This window comes from Stenella coeruleoalba, assembly GCF_951394435.1.
Source record: "Stenella coeruleoalba genome assembly, chromosome: 6".
Lineage (NCBI taxonomy): Eukaryota > Metazoa > Chordata > Mammalia > Artiodactyla > Delphinidae > Stenella > Stenella coeruleoalba.
Genome location: NC_137151.1, coordinates 50,843,718 through 50,860,508, shown reverse-complemented (window position 1 = coordinate 50,860,508; position 16,791 = coordinate 50,843,718). Strand labels below are relative to the sequence as shown.

At 38.3% G+C, this 16,791-nt stretch overlaps 1 protein-coding gene across 7 annotated transcripts in view; it reads right to left on the bottom strand.

Annotated features, from left to right (window-relative positions):
• Positions 1–16,791, bottom strand: part of LOC307188252 (uncharacterized protein) — a 401,616-nt gene that overhangs the window by 349,548 nt on the left and 35,277 nt on the right. The gene's annotated exons all lie outside the window — the stretch shown is intronic.

Here is a 16,791-nt window from a genome sequence, read left to right as displayed (position 1 = left end):
CACAGTATGCTTATTGGGACAAAACCTAAAAACAAATGAGGTAAAGTTTTCTGCCCACAATGTGTGTTATAAACCAATTAGTACACCTGCAGTTGGTAAGTAGAGAAATGCTATCCGTGTAGAATGCAGAAGTTGTGTTAATCAAATGCAATTTTTTCCAAGGGGAGCCATAATAGTGGAGGAAAAGTAAACTCTTCAGCAGGAAAGGACAATCGTCTCTGCTTGGTAGCTGCACAGACAGGAACCCTTTTGGTTCTATATTATTTCAAATGAGTGCCTGCACCCAGGATCCGTTCTCCAAAGACGTGTACCCCAGCCTTTAAATGCTCTTCCTTTGCTCAGAACACCAGTTCCAGTTGTGTTGTCTCTATGTTAACAAGCCAGCATTTTCATTTTATTTTGCTTGTGTATTTTTAATATCCCATGAGGCAACAACCCCACAGCTGCTTTGCCTTCAGACACCATTACTGTCTTGGTTAAAGTTCTGGTAACAAACTAACATAAGTTTTAAGTGGTCTGCCTCAATTTTATTTTCCCATAAGCCTTGTTATTTTTAGTACACACTTTTTCCTAATAGGAGGTTTTCCAGGAACATAAATTTCATGTCCTATAAAAACTCCTGCAGTTATAAATTACTCTCTTAAGTGAATGAATAATATGTTTTGATTATACAGGCTGTTGTTAGGTTGTTTCTCTAACCCAAGGATGTTGGCGGAGGAGAGGAGCTGGGAGTTTAGCTCTGTTATGGCTTGAATGACTCCAATATCCTCCTCACCCTTCCATTTGCTCTCACTTAGACTTGTTTCCTATTTCTAGAAAAATCATGCCCAACTCAGGGTTTCTGTAGATATTCTCTTGTCATTTAAATCTCAGCTCAAAGGTCACCCTCTTGGAGAAGTCTTTCCTGATCACCTTACCTAAGGCTATACTCTCCCAAACTTCTATTCTATCACATTTCTCTTTTTCATTGCCTTCCTAACACTTAACATTTCCTGATTGTTGTTTTTGGCTAGTTGGACCCATGAAAGCCTGGACTACATCTGCCTTTTTGACTAGAGAGATGAAGCAGGAGACCAGGGTGCTCACAGCTGGAGGAATAGGCATAGTGAAAAGGCCCTACCACATATAATCCACAGCCTAAGTACCTACGTTTCTAGTCTCATTTCATACTGCTTTCCCTTACAGCTTCTAATCACAGCCATAGCCATTCGCTGAAAATTTCAGAGGAACAACCAGTCTCCTAGCTTATCTCAGGCCACACCCCCCTCCTGCTAGTTCTTCGATAAATCCCCAACCTCTAGAAGACCTTGGCTTCTAGGAGGCACTACAAAAATATTTCTTGATTACATGACATAATAGAAGAAAAAATACTAATTGACAAATTAAGAGATTCTTCCCTGGCCACTTAAAATAACCCTTAAATAGTTGAATCTAGTCAATTTGCTTTTTTTCTCCCCTGTTTCTGTGCTCACCATCTGATTGGCTCTCAATGCATATAGATGAACAGACCTACCATAATTTAAAGTTCTTTTTGTTTCCTGTGTCTTCTTATGGAACATTCTTTTTTTTCTTCCCTGTTAGCTTTGTTGTTTTTTAAAAATCTGTATCATCTAAAGGCGATGGTATAAAAACAAGTAGAGTTGAGTCAATGGATGCCTTAGTGACTCAAACAATCTGAGTACGGTATGTTCTAGTGGAAACACTTGCTTCAGAAGGGATACTAGATAACAGATTGAAGGATCTTAATATCCATATTCAGAGTATTTTCATGTCCATAGTCTTATGTCTATTACTGGCATAAAATAAATGAAAGTAAATTTTAGTCTCTAGGATTATTCTTTTAAATATACCATAAAATTCAAATTTTCTCCTTTTTTCCAAATCCAAGCTCCAGTTTCAAAGAATGATTCTCCAGAGAAAAGAATTATCTCTATTCTAGATCCGTAAAATCAAAACTATGCTTTAGTTGTAATTCACATTTAGATAGTTTTTCCATAATAACAAAATCACTAATTAAGCCATAAGCATTTGAACCAGACAAATGGGTATTTTGGTCTACAAGGAACAAATGATATGAATATATATTTTAATTTTTAAATTAAAGTTATTATTTAGGTTGGTGTCATACAGCTTCAATCACAGTCATAGATATGGGCACTAGTTTTAGTTGGTACACTTGTTCATTCACCTAACATCACTGAATAATATGAGTCATGATTATAATGTTCAAATTTAATACAGATGAATACTTCTATCTAATTAATATACAGAAGTTCAGGTACACACGTACTTTATTCTAGCTTAGCAGAAGCATTAAGCCCCACCAGCTCCCATAGCTGCACTATTGTCATATTTTAATGGAGCTACAAAGTCATTACCTTGCCTCGCAACTAGGAAGAGACTTGGCTTCTCTGAATGATAATTTCAAATGTAAACAATACCTTTAAAATAAAAATATTGGAACACTCTGAGCCTAGTGCAGCTGCAAATAAAAAAGATTAGAAAATTGAATGTTCCCAACTACAATGACAAATGAATTCACTATAGATGAAGCATTTTCTATTAACTGGTACCATGGGGACTAGATGACTTAGCTGTCAAGAAATTTCCCATGGGGTTGCTAGGCACAAATCAGTCCAACACTAATGAATCTCATCCTATTTACCTCACTTCTAAAACCATTACATAAATTGGTTCAATTCTGTATGGAGGATAAAGACAGTGGGCTAAGGGATAAAAAAGGACAGGGAGAGCTTGGCGTTAACACACACTGGCAGTCTCACATACTTCTTGTTTACGCTAGATCCACTACACAAATATAAGCTAATAAATAGTAGTTTTTATAATTATATTGTGGTTGTTATTATTATTTGATGATGATGATTAGTAATGCTTATGCTGCTAAGATGTACCAGGCTTTGTTCTACTAAGTGCTAAGCGCTACGTTTGTCAACTCACTACTATAAACTCCACGTTAGCAATAAATGAGATGGGATTTGAAGAAGTTAAGTAACTTGCAAGGGATCACATAACCAATAAACAGTAAACCCTGAACTCCCTGCTGAAACTGAGCTGGACTCTGTGGAGCTCCTAGGCACAAAAGGCTTTCTGTGTCCCCCCATTTCTTGATTACAGGAAACAGGCTTCATTCAGCCTCCATGACCTTCTGTGAGTTCCAACAGGCAGGTTCAAACAGTTGCTAATTAAACAAGGGAGGGTATGCAAAGACAAGGGAGGAATAGTCAAGAAACAATAGTGCAGCCTTAGGGCAGGGTCCTGGTTCCCCCTCAAGGGATATACATAAGAATATCTTTGAGCTGTTTCAGAGATACTGAACCACCCCCTAAGTGGGAAAAGTTAACTGTATGCTGCCCACAGGCACGCAGACCTCAGACCCGTTGGAATCAGAGGTTGATGATGATGACTCCCAGTTACTTCACCCCCAAACAATCAGAAGAATGTCCACGAGCTGATCACACTCTCCTTGAACCATTACTATAAAACTCCTCACTATCCCCTCCAGGTCAAGACACACAGTTTTGAGGGCATTAGCCTGCTGTGGCTCCCTTTGCCTGGCAAAGCAATAAAGCTATTCTTTTCTACTTCACCCAAAACTGTCTCCAAGATTTAATTCAGTGTCGGGGTACAGAGGCTGGACTCAGCATCACTGCTCCAACTCCAAAGTCTGTCTTCCTTGCTATCATAATATATACCTGCATTGCACAGATAATCATTAAAATATAATAGGGGTAAAAAGTATTATTTTCCTTCTAGTGATGTCAGGGCATGTGCTTTGCCCTTCTCAATGGATTAAATATAAACAGGTGTAATAAATATCCTTACTCAATTGCATGGTTTTCATGCTCTTGGAAAAATGAGATTAAGTTGATCCAAGGTCCTTTCCAGTTCTCCAATTCTTCCTGACTTTCATCCTGACGGTGTTTTGCTATAAGCAAGTCAATTTCTTCAACCACACCAGAAACAGAGAGCCATCATCCTGCTCCATGCAGGCTTCATCATCTATTGATAGAACAGACTGCTCTTGTGAAAATTAGCTGCCTCCCCTACACTGCAATATTTTCTAAAATTCCAGACATTTTAATTTTCTTGTGTTTTCTAAAGTGCAACACTATCTCCTTGTGTATTTCCAAAGTTCATGGGTCAAAGTGTAAGGAAGGTGAAATCTGGCCATTGACAGAGCCTATGAAGGACCTCTAGAAGGCTTAGATAAGGGTAAATAAGGCCACAAACTAAGAGACAAAGAGGTGGTCAAGGTCATAGGCCTGTGACTATTGATTCATGGATAGAACAAATGCAAAAAGTTGTTTACAGAATGCTCTCAAAGCCTCTGTGGCTCTGTAAATCAAATTTATCTTTAATAACTACTTTAAATCCAATAAATATTCAGTTGTTTCAGTTGTTACCTCCTAACCGAAAATCAATTACTCAGTTTAGTGAGGTTTTGTCACTTGGTCTGATCTACCTGAAAACATCCAAGGCCAGCAAAGTCATGGTCAAGGAGACAAGCCCTGATAATTGCCTTCTTTTGCCCTCTCTGTAGATAAAAAGGCTTAAAAAAAGTCACTGATGTGGAGAAATGGTCCATTTTTTAAATTGAAGTATAACATATTGTAAAGTGTACGAATCTGAAATACACAGCTCAGTGGATCTTTACATATGTACAACCCTCTTTTAATTGCTACTCTTACAATCACACTGGAGTCTAGGACATCTCCAGCACTACAGAAGGTTCTCTTGTGCCCCCTCCAGGTCAATGTCCACCACCAAGGGTAACCACCATTCTAACCTTTATCCTCATGCATCCATCTTGCTTGTCCTTGAACTTTTAAAAATATGGAACCATACAGATATAGTGTGTATTCTTTTGCCTCTGACTTCTTTTACTCAACATTGTTTTTAAGATTCAGCTATGTTGTTCCTTGGTCGATAGCTCATTCTTTTTGATTGTTATGCAGGTATTCTATTCTATTCTGTAGAAGGATATTTAAGTTGTTTCTAGTTTGGGGCTATGCTGACTAATGGCAATAATGAACATTCTCATACAAATAATTTGTTGGGTAATGGCCAGGACTGAAATCGCTGGACCATAGTGTAGGTATATATTTGCCTTTAGTAGATATTGCCAAACAATTTCCCAAAGTAATTGTGCTGATGTGATGCCTACCAGCAGTGTATAAGAGTTCCAATTGCTTCATATACTTGGCTGGTGTATTAGCTGAGGACAAGAACCATTCTCAAATTTGCTTATGATCTCCATAGTTCTAGTCATTCCACAATTCCAACTATGGTCTTTATTTCCCAGAATTAAAGCAACCAGAAATGTTTGTTCAGATAGTTAATCTGAACATCAGTGAAATCGAGGGAATTCTTTTTTCTTCAGATCAAATATAAACATTTTCTGATCAAATGTCCAATGGAGAAAAAAATTGAGGTTTCTATTGGATGTGTATGCAAGAGTTTTACACTTGCTTCTTTAGCAAATGTCTGTGTATTTGAGCAGGCTGTCTGACAATAGCTTTCCACAAGAATTAAGCAATTAGATTATTCTATTTTTTACCTTTGCAAACAAATTTGCCTTTAGCCAACACAGTGGGGAATGAGAGCTCCTCCTTCATAAAGGGAAGTCCTGCTTTATCCCATTCATCTTCATTAGCTGTCACAAGGGCTAATGTAAGAAAGTTCCACTTTCAGCAATTTATTCTTGAACCAATTTGATTATGAAGTTTGTGCACAAAAGGCCCATTTGTCAAAAATATAGAATGTACATGGTTGGGAGATAGAAGGTTTTAAAGAAGTGGCAGATAAATAAAACATTCTCTGAAATTAGCACAGATATGTCTGTGCTGCCTCACAATCTAAGAGAAAACAGACACTGTATTTCTCTAAAATTCTTACAAAATAATTTACTTGCCCCTGGGATATGTCATGTAAAATATGTATATATATCAATCCTACTCAGCTTCAGTTATTGTTCTTCAAGAGAAGTTTCTTTATGATCCTCCTTCCTCAAAGTCTGATTATTGATTACATCTAGACATTCTTTCATATGCAACATTTTTTGCCAAAAAGTGTCGAAGACCAGTCTCCTAGATGATCAAGCAAGTCAGTTCTTCAGATGTTTGATGTCTCTTCATTCTCTATTGCCATTTCTGAAGAAACTCTTTGCTTCTATAAGTACAAACATAACCTCTCTAAAACCTTCCTCTTTTCATCTTCTCTTATAAATGTGAGTCTCACCCCATGAACTTTGTGAAATCACCTACTATAAAACAGAGCCACAGAAATTGCTTTTCTTTAGTCCAAAGCCCTTTTATCTTTGGAAAGATTGTGTACCAAAATACCACGACGGACTTATTTTGGCTCATCATGCTGGAATCCCTAATTTGTCATCTTTCAACTCCAGAGTGTTTTCATGGGCCTCTCTGCTCTATCTTCACCTGTTTCTCTCTAATTTCCTGGCCCTCTACACTTCTACCTTTCTACCACCTCCTTCTTATCGTCACTTAAATATGCTAATATTAACCCCATTTTTCAAAACAAAACAAATTCTCTACCCTCATCTCCCTCTTCAGCTCCTGTTCTCTCTCACCCTTCCACGGCCAAATTTCTTGAAAGCGTTGCCAGGATTCTATTTTCTCACTTCCTAATCAGGTCTCAGTCTACTCCGATCTTTCTCCTGTCCTCACCACTCTATGCAAAGTTTCACTCTATGAAAATGTTCATCATTAACATCATCATTGCTAAATCCAGTTAATAATTTTTAGACCTTACATTTCTTTACACTCAACAGAACAACTGACCATTCCCTCCTCTGGAAATACTTGTTCTGCCTGGCTTTGTGGCATGACTGTCTCCTGGTTTTTCCTTCTGGTTACACACTCCCTTTTCCTTTACAGTCTCCTGTTCCTCTACCCACCCCTTAGAAGTTGGTGATCCCAGGGTTCCCTGCACCTTCTTCTGTTCTCACACCACACCTACTCCCCAGACATTCCCACCCACTCACATGAATTAAATTAGCAACTAGAGCACTCCATTCCCATAGAGTAGTGGGGACAAGTGCAACATGGATTGCGAGGTAATAAGGACAGGAGAAGATAGAAACCTGCCAATCTTTTCAAGAAATACCCTTATGTAAGTAACTTTCAAATCTCTCTCCTGAGTTCCAGACCTGTTAAGCTAATTCCTACATCTTCACTCAAACTCATTGTCTTCCCACCCCTCCTCAACACTTGCTTCCAAATTTCATTGAATGGCATCACTATCCACTCAATAAGTAAACTACAGTCTGAACGATCTCATTGTCTCCATCTTCTCCCTCATCCTTCCCAGTCACTCAAGTTGTGTTAATTCTAATAATAAGTAATATTTTACTGAGTGATTACTATGTGCCAAGGGCTGTGCAAAAAGCTTTTACGTGCATTATGTAGTTGAATTCTTTATTATTCCCATTTTTAGAGATGAGGAAACTTGACCTTAGAGATGTTAGCTAACTTGCCAAGTTGTTCACCTAAAAAATATGAAGTGAAAATTCAGAAAGCGATAGTTTTAACTATTATGCTGTGCAGTCTCCTAAACATTTTTCAAATCTGCACAGCTACATCCCCAAGATAAGTTATTGTCATCATTCATTCATATTTTCTCTCTCTCTCTCTACCTTGCTTGGATTTCTAAAACAGACTTTTAATATATCTCCTTGAATTTATTCTACCTCTATTTCCACACCAAAAGGAAACTGTCAAAACATAAATCTAATCAAGTCATTCCCTGCTTCAAAATCTTTTAATGGTTTTTTATTGTCCTTAGTGGAAAAATTCAAACTCCTTACCATGGTTTACATGGTTCTGTGATTGGACCTCTTCACTATGTCTCTTGCCACTCTGCTTACCCTATACACCAGCTGCACCAAACTTGTTTCATGTGTCCCGTGAATTCTAACCACAAGGCCATCAGACTTACTATTTTCTCTGTATGAAACAATCTGCCACACCTACCCCACTGTCTGTGGCTAGATCCTATATTTCCTTCAGTTTGTCACTTCCCCCATCCTCAGCAGACAGGTCAGACTCTTCAACTATGTGTCCCCACTGTACCTTATACTTCCTCTACTACTCTTTATTTTAATTATTTATTACAATTGTTTTCTTAATTTTAAACTCTTTGAGGACAGAGGTAATGTTGCCCATTTTCCATCACATTTCAGTGCCTAGTACAGTGCCCAGTACAGAGTATCTATCCAATAAATATGTATTGGATAAATTAAAAATTCATTAATTAATTGCTATTATTCCCTATTTTCTCCCTCCAGAAGTAGTTACCCACCCCCCAAAAGTTATCTGTTTGCCTCCATCAGCAACTCCTGACACCTAATTTTCCATATATCCATGCACTGTGCAAGACATTGCAAGAGGTACACAGATGACCAAGATAGAGTCGCTGCTGACAAAGTCCCAAACAGCTGGGAAAAAAAAGATATGATTAATTCCAGCAGGATTATGGGTGGTGTCATTTGAAATGAAGCCTTAAGATGGGTAGAATATCTATAAATGGAGATGGAGGCAGGGCTCCTAAATACAGACAGAGTCTTAGGAAGACAGCAAAGCTAGAGAATAAGGCCTATGAAAACTTGACTAGCAAGGACTGGGAGAAATATGAGTAATCTAGAGCTTAGGGAATGACAACCGGGAGTAGATAAACCAGAAAGATATTTTGGAGTCATATCATGAAAGGCCTTGACACCAAGAGAAGAACTGTATACATATTCAGTAGTCAGTGGGGAGCCAACAAACAGTTTCAGCAAAAGAATGACATGATTGGAGCTGGGTTTTATGAATATTTTCTGCCAAGATGTGCAGAACAGACTAAGGCAGGAAGACACTAGAGGTGGGAAAATTCCCACACTTCATCAAATCAAGTTCAAAAATCAATGGTGGGGGGGGCGATGAATTGAGAGATTGGGATTAAAATATATACACTATTATATATAAAATAGATAACTAATGAGAACCTACTGTATAGCAAAAAAAAAATCATGATATCGCTTATACGTAGAATCTAAAAAATGGCTACAAATGAACTTATCTACAAAACAGAAATAGAGTTACAGACGCAGAAAATAAACTTATGGTTACTGGGGGGGTAAGAGGGGGAGGGATAAATTGGAAGACTGGGATTGACATATATACACTACTACATATAAAATAACTAATATGGACCTACTGTACATGTATAGCACAGGGAACTCTACTCAATACTCTGTAATGGCCTCTATGGGAAAAGAATCTAAAAAAGAGTGGATGTATGTATATGTATAACTGATTCGCTTTGCTGTACACCTGAAACTAACACAACATTGTAAATCAACTATATCCCAAGAAAAATTTTTAAAAATCAGTGTTAAGAAGCACCATTGTTTGATTTAGCACTGAAAAGGGAACATAAATGTCCAAGATGGAGAACCTATTAAGAAACTGAAAGTGAGGAATGTGGTCTCTGCTCTTGAGGAGCTTCTACTGCAGTAGCAAAAGCAGAGAGTGTGATAAAGAATTAAAGTGTGATGGGGGAAACACAGAATGGAAGAACAAACAAGAGTCTAAAACTTGGCACTGGTCTAGGAAGGGAGAAAAACCTTTCCTACAAAACTGAAATACAAAGCAATTCTTATACAAATTGGTAGTCTGAATTACACTATCAGTGTGATCCAAAATATCTCAGAGAATTTAAGAAAAAGGACAAAAGAGACACCGTAGAGTTGGAATTTATACAACTTGGCAAACGGTTTGATGTGTGGGGGATAAAGGAGAGGGAGATGGCAAAGTGACTAAGTTTATCCACAAGGACCAGGCAGACAGAGAAGTCAGGAGTAGATGCTGTTCAGGAAGGGACATGAGTGCAGTTTTGTACAGCTTGCATGTCAATTTTCCACTGGGATACCCGGGTGAAAGTTTATAACAGGAAAATGGAAATGCAGATTAAGAATTTAGGATTACATTATGTTAAAAAATCAAATCCTGTATGTTGTTGCTTATTGGTTGGATACAAATGCACGGAAAAATCTGCATAATAACACATGTCCCACCCTCTAAACCCAAGAGACATAGCAGATGTTGTAAGACTAGATGTTGGTGGGGAGAGGAAATTTCATGTTTTACTCTTTATATATTTATGTTATTTGAATTTTTATAATGATCATGTGCTCAAGTATTCTGTAATTTTATAATCTTTGAGTTAAAATACGTGGCACTAGAGACATAGATCGTGATAACCCTGGCATAAATATGATAGTAGAAAATGCAGGAGAGGATACAACTGGACAAAGACACAACTATAAAAAGATAAAATAAGTGGTCTAAGGATTAAGTTTGGAAACAGAGTTAGAAGAAGACAAGACCAACGAAAGAAGAAAATATCTGTCCAAAAAGTAAATGGAAAACAAATAATATGAAACATCACATAAAATAAGAGAAGTTGGGGGAGGAAAACAGAAACAAATTACTATGTCTCAGACACTGTGTTAATGACATAACAGAGATAGCTGTCATTTACTGAAGATTCCTTATTCATCAGAAACATGCTCAGAATTTTATAATTTCACTTTATCTTCCTAAGAAAACTGAAGGTATATATAAAAGTTCTCATTTGGAGATGTGGAAACTAAGGCTCAGAGAGGTTAAAATTTAAGATTTCATAGCTAGTTTAGTTGAAGAGTCCAAGTTCAAAGCTGGTTCCAAATTCAGAGACCTTGCTTGGAGTCCTGGCCATTTGCTTTTACTTGGAAACAAGGAGTATCAAAAGCTATAGAGAAGTAGTGAAAATGATAACTAACAGAAGGGGATTAAATTGAGTGTTTATAAAATACTGATTTTTGTGACCAGTATTTCTGAGACCCACATTTTTCAGTGAGTGAAAGGAGTGAAATCCAAATACAAGAAAGTAAAATGCAAATAAAGCCCTGGCAGTTATAGGAGTAAGAGTAGTTTTTTAATGTACCACAGATGGAAGGTCTAGGCTTGGAAGATATTGCATCCTGAGAGAAAGAAGTAAGAAAGAGAAAGAGAATGAACCTCAGTGGAATGAACTGAGAGCTTCTACTGATGACTTCAAACCAGAGAGACTAGTATAGAATTGGAGGCTTGGGGAATTTGGAGAAGACTTTAAACAATCATTGTGAGAAATATGATAAAAAGTCAACAACAACCTGTGATCAAAAATTTGCTGAATGGGGGCTTCCCTGGCGGCGCAGTGGTTGAGAGTCTGCCTGCCGATGCAGGGGATGCGGGTTCGTGCCCCGGTCTGGGAAGATCCCACGTGCCGTGGGGCGGCTGGGCCCGTGAGCCATGGCCGCTGAGCCTGCGCATCCAGAGCCTGTGCTCTGCAACGGGAGAGGCCACAACAGTGAGAGGCCCGCGTACCGCAAAAAAAAAAAAAAAAAAAAGTTGCTGAATGATAGAATGAATCTGAAAGTAGCAGGGATTTTATAGGTACATTTATCCAGATTTTTAACTTTATTTTGCAATATACAATAGTCTAATACTCTACGGAGTAGCCTATAGGACTTAAAAAGTTTATCATTACAAAATAGGTGGTAAAGCCAGAAATCAGATATAGATCTAGAGTTTATCAGGCTTTAAATGAAGCCCTTGTTCTGTAACTTGCTACCTCTGTAGTGTTGGGAATTTTATTTCACCCCTAAGTCTCAAATTTTTAGTCTGAGGAATCAAGATAGTAATAGTGCCTATCCTCCTAATTTGTTGTGAGAAAAGAGTGTTTGTACAACAGAGTATTTAGCACTCAATTATAATCAAAATTAAGTAAAGCGAGAATTGAGAGAAGTATATCAAAGGACTAAAAGAAAAGATGAGGCCAGGAGCTAGTTAAGGATGAATGATGGAGTAGAAGAGGAAAAAGACGAGGTGGTGGTGAGAAGAGGAAATTTCAAACTTTGAAATCTTGCAGGCAATGGAGTTTTGACTGATGTTTGACTAAGTCTGCCTTAGTTTGACTAAGTTCAAACCAGGTAATTAAGTAATTTTTTTTAATGGAGGCCACTGGAACTGAAGCATCTGAGAATCTGGAAAGGGAGTATAAAGATGTTCCCAAGGGAGGTGCTTCAGGACTGGTAATAGAAAGAGACAGTGATGCAGTAAATCATTAAGAATGGTAGGAAAATCTCTATATGTTGTTTATAGGTGGCTGAGACAAGGAATGAGAAAAAAATCATGTAAAGGAAACTCAAAACAAGAAATTATTATGGGAGAGCAAAGAATATATAAATTGTCTTTCTGGAAATAGAACATAAGAAAAGTATTGTCAAGAATTTTGAAGGGTTCTGAGATTTAACCCTACTTGCAAGCAGCAAATTAGCTGCCACACACAGCTTCATGGGTACTGGCAGAAGAAACAAGATTCCTTTATATCTATACATATAAATATATATAGATACAGATATCTAAAGATATATAGATAGTTTTATAGCAATAGTAGTAGTCAGAGTATTATCATTTTCTTGTGTCATTTCAGGACATGCAATTCCCTCATGGGGATGACAAGGGAAACACCTGCACACTCAGCAGGTTGGAAATGCAGAAGAGGAACCCTGAGCTTTGGGAACCCAAACCTTTTGTGATGAGCCTGCCCTTTGTTCTGAAGGGAGACACTATCTTATCTTCCAAGGCTGTTTGCTATACAAATATCCTTGAAAAGATAGTCTAGACAAAGGCAGCCAGTGCCTCTACTCACAGGATATGCAGAAACGCAAGAGACTGTGGAAAACTGTCTCCTAGTAAGTATTTTCTACTGGAAAGGAAATGTTATCAGACAAAAAAACAGCTTTCAATTAATGCAAGGAGATAAAAATAGAGTCACCATATTTATTCAAGTTTAACCTCTTTTCATGACAATTCCTTCTCCTAGGGATTTTTTTTCTTTAAACTAGTATGTTAGAGCTTGGGGCTTCTTACAGACTTCTACCTCCTTGGTTCCCACACTCATTCTCACCTACAAGACTCAGTGTTTCACAGGCTCCCTGTTTATTTATTCAGTGACTAAAATCATAAAGCATGCTGCTTCTAATTGTAGAAAAGTTATTTGCTACTTACAGAATTCTGACATTGATATATCACTCCCTTCTACTATTTGTTCATTTGTGTATTAATTACCCCCAGCTCTTAGGCTTTCATAAGAAACACATTTCTTAAAAACTTCCAAAACCGACATGAAAATTGTGTTTATCTGAGAGTTAATACAAAAGACTAGAACTGAGTTGTATATGCTTCTTCATGAAGTGAAAGACTAGGGATGGTGGAAATTCAGAAAAAGAAAGCATTATTATACATTTGAAAAATCACATACTAAAGCAACCTACCAGCATCTTCTTTGATCATATAAAATATTTAAAATGATTCCACAGCAACTGAACTTACCTGTAAATAATTTTTACCCATGTGATACCATGAGTTTTGAGCTTTGCAAAACACAGCATTTTTCACTGCATAATACCAGAAAATCCCTGAGAAAGTGAAGGTTTGGTCACAAATCCCTATATAATCTGATTTGTGAAAAACATCTAGGTTTTTATGATCATCTGCTGCTAAGCACTGAATGGGCCCAATGTCTAAAAGATTGACAGTGTTTTACTTTTCATTTGGAACAATACTGTCAGCTCCTGTTATATTTCTTACCCTTCCAGAAAGAGGCTAAGAACAAAAATTAAACTTTATTATTTCCTTTAGGCAAGGGCAGTTTCCTTTTTATACAGGCAATAATAATAGCAAATGTTCCCATAGCCTGACATAGTATGCCAGGTGTCAGAGAAAAATCAGACCCTGACAGTAGTTTAAACAATAAAAACAGATTGTTATTCAGGACTACTGCAATAGGAGAAAAAATATCTCAATATAGAACTGGGCTCAATTCTGAATGCAACAAGTTAAAAACTGGAATTTATAGCCTAGGAGAAGAGTAGAGGGGTCTGTGGATGAAAAACTATCTCAGAGGGTAGCATAATTCTTGCTACACCAACCTAACAGGATTCTTGCTGAAGGCAGGTAAGGGTGATCAGACATCACCAGGGAGATGGTGGGTGATGAGGAATTTGATCACATGTCAAGAATGATCAGATATCAAGAGTGGAGTATTCTGGCTAAACTGACTTGACAGGATTCTTGCTAAAACTAGACTTTACAAGGATGGAGACAGAAGTCCGAAGGGTCAGGTTTAGTTGAGCAGAGGGCTCAAAAGAGCATGACTATAAAGTTTGGTCAAGGAGAGAATCTTTGTCACAGTCGCTCATTTCACCCTCACAATAATACCTTAAGGCATATGCTGTTAATTTCCCATTTTAAAGATGTGGACACTGAGGCACAGAGAGGTTAACGACTTGCCCAAGGTCCCATGCCTGGTAGGATGTAAAACCAGGGTTTTTTTTTAATTGAAATATAGTTGAACTACAATATTATATTAGTTTCAGGTGTACAACATAGTGATTCGATATTTTTATAGATTACACACCATACAAAGCTATTACAAAATGATGGACTATATTCCCTGTGCTGTACATTACACCCATGTGACTTTTTTATTTTATAACTGGTCATCTGTATCTCTTAACCCCTTCACCTATTTCGCCCATCCCACCCACCCCCTCCCCTCTAGCAACCACTAGCTTGTTCTCTGTATCTGTGAGTCTGTTTATGCTTTTAAAGCCAGGATTTGAATCCTGGCAGTCTGGTTTTAGACTTTGTGTGCCTTGCAAGGACGGTACTACTAATAGCGACATTTATTGAGCAATGACCATGTTCCAGTCACGGGGCTAATTGATCTGCATGCTTTATCTCACAGAAGTCTGAAAACAACTCTGTAAATTTGGTTTTACTATTATTCCCATATTACATATGACAAAACTGAGGCTTCAGGAGGTCAACATAAGTCATATAGCAAGTAGCAGTGGTCATATAACTATTAGGAGCAAAGGTGGGATTTAAACCCAAGGGTTTTTTTCTTTTTTTTCACTCTAGAGCCCATATTCCTAGCTTCCTCTTTCTGATCTTTTTTTTTTTCAGTTATTAAATATGTATAGAGCTTCTACTAGGCACTGTGCAAGCAGTAGGGCTATAAGAGCAGGAAAGACCAACCCTGCCTTCCCAGAGTTTAGTCTATGGGAAAGATATGCAACCTTTGGCAATTGCAACCTAGAAGAATAGATGCTGAATAGGACTAGTTACAGGTGCTGTGAGAGTAAAGAGGAGGCACCTAACCCTGGTTTGAGGGACTAGAGAAGGCACCTCAGAAGTCACAGAAGTCATGGAGAGCAAGCAACATCTAAGCACAGGTCTGTCTCACCAAAAAAAAAAAAGTGGAATGGGCAGGGGTTGGCCAGGTGGCCAAATTGAGGGAAATGTGTTCCAAGCTGAGGAAAGAGCTTATGCAAAGACTTCAAGGTCACTATGAACAGAGCACAGGGTGAAAAGGAACACACTGTGATGTGCTGGAGAGGTAAGAAGGGATAGGATCATGAAGGGTCTTGTTGGCCGCTGATGAAATTCACACTTAATTCTAAGAGCAGCAGGAAACCAATGAAGAGTTCAAGCAGGAAAATAACATGGTTCAATTTGCATACTGGGATGACCTCTCAGACTGCATCATGAGGACTAGTTATCTGGAAGGAGAGCTAGACTGATAGAAGGAAGGCCAATTATGAGATGGTCAGGAATACAGACAAGTGGGCAAGTGGAAGTTACAAAAGTGAGACATAAGTGGTTTTGAGAGTGATTTCCCAAAGTAATTCAAAATTTCTAGGACTTGGGACTTCCCTGGTAATGCAGTGGTTAAAAGGGACATGGACATGCCAATGCAGGGGACATGGGTTCGAGCCCTGGTCAGGGAAGTTCCCACATGCTGTGAAGCAACTAAGCCCATGAGCCACAACTACTGAGACTGCCCACCACAACTACTGAAAGCCCGCACACCTAGAGCCCGTGCTCCGCAACATAGAGAAGCCACTGTGATGAGAAGCCTGCACGCCACAACGAAGAGTATCCCCCGCTCGCCACAACTAGAGAAAAGCCCACACACAGCAAAGAAGACCCAATGCAGCCAAAAATTTTAAAAAAATTATTAAAAAAAAAAATTTCCAGGACTTGGTAATTGGTAGGGCTGTCAGAGGAGGAATCAGATGACAAGCAGATATGCAGCTTGGAAATCTATTCAAAAAGGAAGGCAATATAAAAGAAACAGCAGGCTTAAGAGGGAAAATAATTATTTCTGTTTGAGAAATGCTGAGCTGTATGTGCTCATGAGACACCCAGATGGACAAGTTGCTTGCGTGGATGGTAAGACTGGAGCTCAGGAAGTTCTGGAGATAAAGATGTGGGAACCATCCTCATGCAAATAATGGTTAAAGCATTAGGGCTTATGAGATCACCCAGAGAAAGTGTGCAGAGGAGGGAGGAAAGTAAGAATGGGAGACCAGTCTTTAAAGGTTAAAAGAGAAGATTTCCAAGAGACTGAGAAAGACTGGCCTGAAGGATGGGAGGAAAGCCAGATGTGGGCATCACAGGGATCAGGAGAAAAGACTTCAAGGAGGAGTGACCACCATATCAAATGCTGAAAGGACAAGTAAAAGAGGACTAAAATTATGTCCAGTGGGTTCACCAAAAGAATAGATTTTTGTAGCTTACAAGAAGCTGCTAGAAGACAACTACACTCCTGTCTTTTATAGAGCTTTGAAGAATTTATGCTAATCTCCTGAGTTTGGGGGAGAGTGCATGAGTGAAG